The sequence below is a fragment of the Balaenoptera acutorostrata genome, chromosome 2 (assembly GCF_949987535.1).
Source record: "Balaenoptera acutorostrata chromosome 2, mBalAcu1.1, whole genome shotgun sequence".
In the NCBI taxonomy this organism is placed as follows: domain Eukaryota; kingdom Metazoa; phylum Chordata; class Mammalia; order Artiodactyla; family Balaenopteridae; genus Balaenoptera; species Balaenoptera acutorostrata.
Window position 1 is genome coordinate 158,384,736 of NC_080065.1, and position 9,023 is coordinate 158,393,758.

General features: G+C 45.9%; 1 pseudogene; it reads left to right on the forward strand.

Moving 5' to 3' along the window:
- Window positions 1-2,950: 2,950 nt before the first annotated feature.
- LOC114238845 (40S ribosomal protein S27-like) lies at window positions 2,951-8,611 on the forward strand (annotated as a pseudogene).
- Window positions 8,612-9,023: the final 412 nt, after the last annotated feature.

The window sequence follows — 9,023 nt, forward strand, 5'->3', positions numbered from 1 at the left end:
GGAGAGTGTCTTTTGAGAAGTCTGAGGTCTTCTGCCAGCATTCAGTAGGTGTTCTGTAGGAGTTGTTCCATACGTAGATGTAGTTTTGATGTATTTGTGGGGAGGAAGGTGATCTCTACATCTTATTCCTCTGCCATCTTGAAGGTGCCCCTGGGTATGATCTTATTTTCAGTCAAAAGCTCCCTAGTTAATACACAACCACTGCCTTCAGCTTCTTACATCTCTTTCCAAAAATGTTCTAATGTATCCATTCACAAAATCGGGCTCAGCATTCAGCTGGGATGCAGCAACAGGGCATATCTGCCAGCATCCATGTTAACTGGGTGGTGACCTGCTCTACCAATTGCTAAATATTTGGAATATTACCCCTGTATTCAAGTATATGTGTGTGTTTACATACGTATGTACATAATATACGTGCAGATGTGTGTATATATAATTTGTACAAGTGGAAGAATCCTGTGCACACACTTTTGCACCTATATCAGTACATCTTGGGATCTTTCCATTTCATTTTTCACAGAGCTGCCACATTCTTTCAAATGGTTCTGTGTAGTCCACTGTGGGAACACACTGTAAATGATTTACTCTGTTCTCTGTTGATGGACTTTGAGATTATATCTAGTATATCATTTTTTTCATGATTGCATCGTACTCCATGATACTTTTAACCAATCCCATAGTTCAAAGTGCATATCAGTTATTAACTTTACCCCTGCTATTTGAATAATGCTTCGTTAATATCTTTGTGCATATATCTTTCCTCCCAGCCTCCATTAATCCGCCTGTTTGCTACCATTGGTGCTTGTGAACATTTGCCATCCAGTCAAATACCTCTGGGGCTCACAGTCAGGCACCCTATGTGTTGTGCTAATACTTTGGAGGTGCAGCATGTAGAAGGAGGAGATGAAGTTATAATTGAAAGCTCACGTGGTAAGTCTTGGCTGTGACTGGTTTTTAACAGCTTTGTTTAGATATAATTAACATACTGTACAACTCATCTTTTAAAGTGTAAAATCCAGTGGTTTTTACTATATTCACAGATATGTGCAACCATCACCACAGTCAATTTTAGAACATTTCATCACCTCAACAAGAAACTCAGTACCCATTGGCAATCACTCCTCCATCCCCCTATCCCACCCCCAGCCCTAAACACCCCCTGATCTGTTTCTGTCTCTATAGATTTCCCTATTCTAGACATTCATTTGATTGGAATCATATAAAATGTGGTCTTTTAGGACTGGCTTCTTTTACTTAACATAATATTTTCAAGGTTCATCCATGTTGTTGTAGCATGTATTATCAGAACTTCATTCCTTTCATGGTTGAATAATTTTCTAGTGTATAGATCGACCATATTTTGTTTATCTCTTTGTCTGTTGATGGACATTTGGGTTGTTTCCACTCCTTGGCTGTTATGAATATGTTATGAACATTCATGTAACAGTTTTTTTTTCACACACACACACTGTATTTTATTTTTACAAGAGATAAATAGACTGACACCAAGCATTGTACATGGATGACCACAACAAAAGCAACAATGATTGCAATTACCAAACATGAAACACACTCCTACTATGTCATAATATTGACATTCAGTCCAGTAATCCTCCACTGTAACAGCTCCTTTACTTTGCAGTGAAAATTGATTTGTATATTCTTTGCCTCTGAGTCCTTGTGGGATTTTTTTTTTTTAAATTCAGACAGAAAGTCACAAAAATTTTTTTTCTTCTCATTTTTAAGATTTATTGAACATTGATTATCATGGTTCATACTTTTTAAAAAAAAAGTTTTATTTTATTTTATTTATTTATTTTTGGCTGAGTTGGGTCTTCGTTGCTGTGCGCGGGCTTTCTCTAGTTGCGGCCAGCAGGGGCTGTTCTTCGTTGCAGTGTGCAGGCTTCTCATTGCGGTGGCTTCTCTTGTGCCAGAGCATGGGCTCTAGGCGCACGGGCTTCAGTAGTTGTGGCTCGTGGGCTCTAGATCGCAGGCTCAGTAGTTGTGACACATGGGCTTGGTTGCTCCGTGGCACGTGGGATCTTCCCGGACCAGGGCTTGAACCCGTGTCCCCTGCATTGGCAGGCGGATTCTTAACCACTGCACCACCAGGAAAGCCCCGGTTCATACTTAAAAATTTTTTTTTAATATATCTTGAGATTAAAAAAAATTTTTTTGTGTGTAACAGTTTTTGTGTGGACACATGCTTTCATTATTCTTGGGTATATACCTAGGAGTGGAATTGCTACATCATGGGGTAACTCTAGATTTAACTCTTTGAAGGACTGCCAGACTGTTTTCCAAAGACTGTTTTCACATTCGCCAGCTCTGACATTTCTGATGCTGAGCAAGTTCCTAGACTTCTCTGAGGCTCCACTTCTTTCAGCCATAAAAAGAAACTAAAAACTCAGGGTTTGGGGGCGGATAAATGAAAAAAATGGATATGAGGGCACTTTGCAAATTAGAAGTGGTTTAGTAAATCTAGGGGAAAGTTGGTTTTGCTTTTTAAAAATTTTGGCTCTGTCGTTAAAGTGTCTGTGTGGGATTGGTTCTGTGGTTTTGGGGACTTGCTCTCATGCCAAAACAGTTAAGGAGTAAGAGACACTGAGGTGTCATTATCTTCTCTGACCTGTTCCTGATCAAGACAGAAGGCCAGAACTGTCTGGAACTCGAGGCCCCTACTCCCAGCCTTTGCTCAGAGCCAACTCACAGGGGCCCTGAGTTTACAGATGCCGCTGGTTACCGCCCTTCAGTGATGAAGGTGACGCTAACGGTCAGGGAACCTGTGGCCACGTGCAGCCACGTGGTCTTAGGGCATATCGAGGACAGTCAGACCATCTGGCTGAATGGGCCTCTTGGCTCCTTTTGGCGTTTCCAAATGACACGTGGCACTGTAGTGTGGAAAACTCTCCCGAAGGCCCAGTGAGTGGCATGCACCTTCGGTCACATGCCTCACATGGTGTCCACTCGGCGTGGCCACGCCAGCTGGCGTTTAACTGGGCGCTTCCCCGAGCACGCCCAGAAGGACCCCAAGCTTGGCTGCTGGGGGAGGCAGTGGAGCCCGGAGACAGCCTGGTGCCTGGGTCAGACTTCTTCCCAGGGAGCTGAGACAGCCCTGCTTCTTAGAATGTGGTTGTCTGCTCCGTTCTGGAAGCTGCTTGTGGGAGAGCCTGTTGGGGTCCCTGGGAATCCCTGAAGGTTAGCCTGGTGGGCAGGGCGTGGCTGGGAGTGCGGACCTCAGGCAGGAGATGGGTCTCTCTCTGTACAAGGCAGGATGGTCTGGGGACTGAAAAGCCCCAAAGGTGCCTGGGCAGTTGATGGGAGTCAGGAGATACAAACGGCCAATAAAGGATGAAAAGATGCTCTGCCTCAACTGGAAATCCACGATCCGAAACTGAGACGAGATACATACCATGCCTCGCCCACCAGAGTGGCAACAGCGAAGAAGACTCGTGATTACTGGGTGCTGGCGAGGGTGTGGGTAAGTGGGAACAAGCACTGCTCATTACCCCAATCCTGAAATCTGGATCCTGAGTCGTGGACTTCAGAGAGCAACGGGCTGCGCCATCCTTGATCTGAATGGGAAAGACCGTCCTGCGTCTTCAGTCCATCCAGAAATCCCGACCGATTTCCCCAAACATCATTGCAAATATGCACTCTTAGGCACCCATCCTCACAACTCATCAGGCATTTTGGGATCATCAGACATTTCGGCATAATATCTGGCATTTAAACAACTGTTTCACACATAAAGTGAGCGTTTGTGTTCAACACAAAATAATGCCATACAATATCCAGTACAAATGACCCTTCCTGATTTGTTTTGGTATTCGTTTATTACTCTTTGTCACAACTTCTCTCCTAGGTCTCTTAGGCATACAGTTTCTTCAGAAACTATTCTGCTTTTTAAGAAGTCGTTTCCACTCAGTTGGACGGGGTGTTGGATAGGCTAATGAGCGTGAACTGTGACCCTGAAGCGTTAAGACGACTGCCAGGCTCTCCATTCTCTTCCTGGGTCCCTGCAGAGCTTTGATGTCGTTGCTGGTACTGCATGCAGGTTCATCAGAGCCAGTTTTGACTCAGCTAGTGAGCTTGGGGTACACATCTTTACACGCCACCACAGCAGATCTTCAGTGAGTGACAGCTGCCATCCTCCTTCTCCTCTAGGCGAGGATAAGCTGACAGCCTCTGAGAAGGGCACTCTCGGCCCCAGGACCCTGCTCCTGCCGCTTCCCTTCTCTGCGCTTCTCTAGAAAAGCTTCGTCTTTCAGCCTCCTCACGGCAGGATACATGCCCACTTGCTGCTCGGGGATTTAAGAGGACAGAGGGAACTCTGTCTTACGTATTTAGTAGGAAAGATACCAGGATTCATGGGACGCCAAAGCTGGAAACTTCAAAGTCACGTTCAAAAATATCCCTGTACCATCACCTCTGAGGGGATGACCATTCTATTTCCAAAGGAGGCTTTCCTTTGGCTTACCCTTTCCTGCCTTTGCCTACTGCCCTGATCTGACCTGGGCTGGCTGATTGCAATAACTTTCTGTATGGTTCCCTCCATCAGGCTCCGAGGGACTGGCTTATTTAAGGTGAAGAAACTGAGCACATTCCAAGAATGTGAAGGAAAAGGGAGAGAAAGAATGGACCAATAGTTTGGCTGAGGTCATGGAGGAGGTGAGGGGAGAGGGGTCACCTTGGGAAGGGGGTTCAGATTCAGCCCTAAGAATAGGTATGTGTGGGGACATCTGCTGTCTCTGGTTTCCCTTTCATAAGGGGACCAGGTCTTCTGCTGAGAACAGAGGGTCCAAGGTGGGGTTTAGGGATGCTGAGAAGACAGGTAAGACAGGCTCACGGGGTGGTGGGTAGGATGGCTGCTAGGGTTGGAAGACTGCAGAGGTTCTTGGGAACTGTGGTTCAGGAAAACACTGTGCAATCCCTTTTAAAAATGTTTGCATATTTCTTGACATTCCTCCCATCATAATGTGGAGTCTGAGTCCTCTCCCCTTGAATATGGGCTAACTTTCGTGACTTTTGCTTCTAATAAGACTGCAGTGGAAGTGTCACTGTGTGACATCGGAGGCTAGCCCATAAGGCAATATAGAATCCATCTGGTTCTTTCTTTCAGGACACTCGCCATTGGAACCCACCACTAAGCTGTGAGGAAGCCTAGGCCACACATGAAACCCACTTACTAGTGTTCTAGCCCAGCTGAGGTCCCAGCAACAGCCAGTCTCCAATGCCAGACATGTGAGTGAGGAAGCCTTCAAAATGACTCCAGCACCATCCATCATCTGATTGCAAATGCACGTGAGTCGCTGAGGAAGAAATGCCTGGCTGAGCCCCAACAATCCCCAGAACCACGAGAGAATTTAACAATGAATGAATGTTGTTGGTTTTTGCCACTACATTTGGAGTGATTTGTTACACAGCAGTAGGTAACTGGTGCATGCTGCCAGACTGGTCTCAGAGCAGGAGTTCCTTTTGTTGATTTTGTTCTTATTGAATGATCACTGATTTTCTTCTGATGATAAAAGCGATACAGGCTCATTTGAGAAAATTTGGAAAACACTGACGAATTCTACAGAAGAAAAAAAAAATCACCGGCAAACTTCCTACCCAGAGATAATCGCTGGCACATAAAAGGCACTCAATAAATATTTACTGAATAAGTGAATGAACCTGATGGTTTGACCCACCTCCATTCCTTTTTGGGCATTTAGGTGGTTTGCAGGTTTTTAGACCAGTAGGGTCTTGACTTCTAAAGTTTGCTGTGCTGAACAAGGTGGAAGCAGGGCAAGCCATTCTAAAGTTTGCTCCCTTCACATGTGTCTTTCCCAGGTAGGAAAGCATTTCATGGAAACTTCAGCTCCCTCCCAACTGGGACACTGACTCACCCCCGGTTGGAAAAGAGATTGCAGACATCTTCCTTCTGGAAAATGGATTTACACAGGAAGGTGAGCTTTCAGGGATAATATTTACATCCATCTTTCAGTCTTGCTGCTCATGTTACTCCATATCATGCTAACTTCAAACACTTCTATCCAGCAAGTTATAGGTGTTGCCATCAGCTATTCTCAGGAACAAAGGTGGTTGTGTAATCCCAGGGCCTAGGAGGAATGTGGCAGCAGCTGAAACCAAATTGCTAACCATTTTCTAAACCAAAATCCTGGAAAGCAAATAGCAGAGGTACTTTTGAGCAGATAACGTTAGTGATCCAGAATTTTCTCAATCCTCTGACCTAAATACATCCAGTCCCTTCTGACTTGCAAGCCTCCACTCACAAGGTTAATGTTTCTCCTTATGTACTTTAACACACTCAAAATTGCTTTCTTCCCTAGTTTTTTTTTGCAGTGACATAAAATAGGTGTGAGCCGAGTCAAGGGCAGGGGTGCTCCCAGGCTACCCAGAGGTATAATACTTGCCCCCTTTCTTTAAGGGTAGGGAAAGTGGGTCTAGCTGAGCACAGAGGAGGTTATTTGGTTGTGGTAGGAGATGGTCTGGGAGAAATTCCCACACTCCTTTCCCTTGGGCAGGGAAGGGAGGTCCCCCTTCCTCTGGCCTCAGGGTTGAGAGGCAAATGCCCTGTGGTAGCATCTGCTGTGTCTGCCTTCATCTGGGGATTTTCCTTTGTGGAACCACCCTTGCCCACTCTCAGTCTACCTGGTCAGGACGGAGCTCACCCAACCCCCATGCCAGGGTTGGAGATGTGACCTGGACAATTAGTGTCAGAGTGATTGGCTCACATAACCAGAGCCAGGCCACTGAGCATCAGTCCTGGGATGTTTGCTGGAATTCTCCAGATAGAAGCATTCTCTTCCTCTGGGATCAATCCGCTTGTAGGAAGGGATCCTGAAACTATAGGGTGACCATCTCCGGGGGGAGCCTGTTCAAGAGGAGAGCTGAAAGACAGCATTCTACTGATATCATTTGAGCCCCTGGATCCAACCAGTCCTGAAACCAGAGGTATCTCTGGTCTTCCTATTTAGGTCAGCCAAAAATTAACTTCTACTCTGGGTTTCTGTCGCTTGCAACTCCAAATGTCCTTAAAGATACAGCCACTGTGTATTGGAGGTGGCTGAGATTAAGAGGGTGAGACTGGCAGGCCAACACCCTCCCCAGCAAGGCTTTCAGAGAAGAGCCCTCTGCATCAATGTGGCCCCAAAGCAAAAAACCTCCCCCTGCAAAGACCCCAGGCCCCAGCGCAGCCCGTTGTCCCTTGCAGCTTACTTTTCCTCTTACCACCGCTTGTTCAGTTGACTGTGAACTGGTCTTCCCCAGAGCCGGGATTAACATTGCCCCAAAGCCTGGGATTTGTCTCTTCTTGACATTAAGCCTGATCCTCGGTCTCATCACTGGACCCCACCTGACCACAGAAGGTGGGTGAGGGATGCCTGCTTAAATGGGACCAGTAACCGAGGATAAAAAAGCTGGGTGTCACTCAGCCATAAAAAGGAACGAAATTGAGTCATTTGTTGAGACGTGGATGGATCTAGAGACTGTCATACAGAGTGAAGTAAGTCAGAAAGAGAAAAACAAATATCATATATTAACGCATGTATGTGGAACCTACAAAAATGGTACAGATGAGCCGGTTTGCAGGGCAGAAGTTGAGACACAGATGTAGAGAACAGACATATGGACACCAAGGGGGGAAAACCGCAGTGGGGTGGGGATGGTGGTGTGCTGAATTGGGCGATTGGGATTGACATGTATACACTGATGTATATATGTATATAAAATTGATGACTGATTAAAAAAAAAAAAAAACAAACACTGGGTGTCAAAACCTTTACCAGCCCCATTGTTGCCCACTTTGGTTGCAACTTAATCCCCACCTGGAAGCCTCCCCCATCCTCCCTGGCCCCCAGTGCCTGGGCCAGAAATTCAACCTGTTTCCTGTCTCTTTCATCTTCATCTCTTCTCCCTGGTCAGACACCAAGGCCTCCACTTCTACATTCAGCCTCTGCCTGGCTCAGGCCTCCTCATTAAATCAGTGCCACACGTCAGCCCCTCTCTTTCAGAAGCTCATGCCATGCCTTCCTCAAAACCCTCAAAGCCCATGGCAGGGCTCATAACGCAAACGTCTTCAGGCCCAAGGGACCTGGGCCCAGTGATGTCACATTTTTAGGTTTTCCTAGAAAAGCCAGATACTTGAATTTTTTGTAACTCTCTTGATTTATAGATGTTAGCTGCTAATTAAGAAAAAACAAACAAGCAAGCCAAAACCCAAAAGACAGACAAACAAAAACACCCTGCAGGGATCCCGGAAGTTGATGCTGCACTCCGGGTTGCATGCTGCTTGCTAGGGGTGTCGCCTTAGAGATCTGGACGGGCTGGGCTTGAGAAAGGATCAACGTGCCTTTGGCTAGAGATTTACTGCATCCTTCCTTGGAAGAGGAGAAGAAAAAACAAAATGAAACGGCTGGTTCAAAGTCTAAGTTCTTACCTTATGGATGAAAAATGTCCAGGTTGCTGCAAGATTACCACAGTTTTCAGCCATGCTCAGACGGTGGTGCTTTGTGTAGGTTGTTCAACAGTGTTGTGCCAGCCAACAGGAGGAAAGGCCAGACTCACAGTAGGGTGTTCATGCAGAAGAAAGCACCGCCAATGATCCACACAGCTGCCTGGATTTGTGTTCTGTCACAGAAAGACCTATCAGTTCAATAATTCTAGTTAATCTACCAAGATAATATAATTACGTTTAATTTTTAAGGTATACACAACAACACTCTCCTATTTTGGTGTAGGTTTTTCAAAAAAGTTTTGATTATGGGCAAAACAAAAACAAACAAAAAACCCCCTGCATGGGCCAAACAGAATACATCTCTGCACCAGACTGACACGCAGTCCATCATTTTGCGACTTCTGTGCTCCCAGAATAGAGTCCAAAATGTCCTGGGGCACCTTCCCTGGGGAGGAGGCACCTGAGTTGAGCTCTGAGGGTAGATAGAAGTCACCCAGGTGAGCACGGGGTGCTCCAGGCAGAGGAATGAGCTGTTAACATTCCAGGAGGTGCTTCTTAA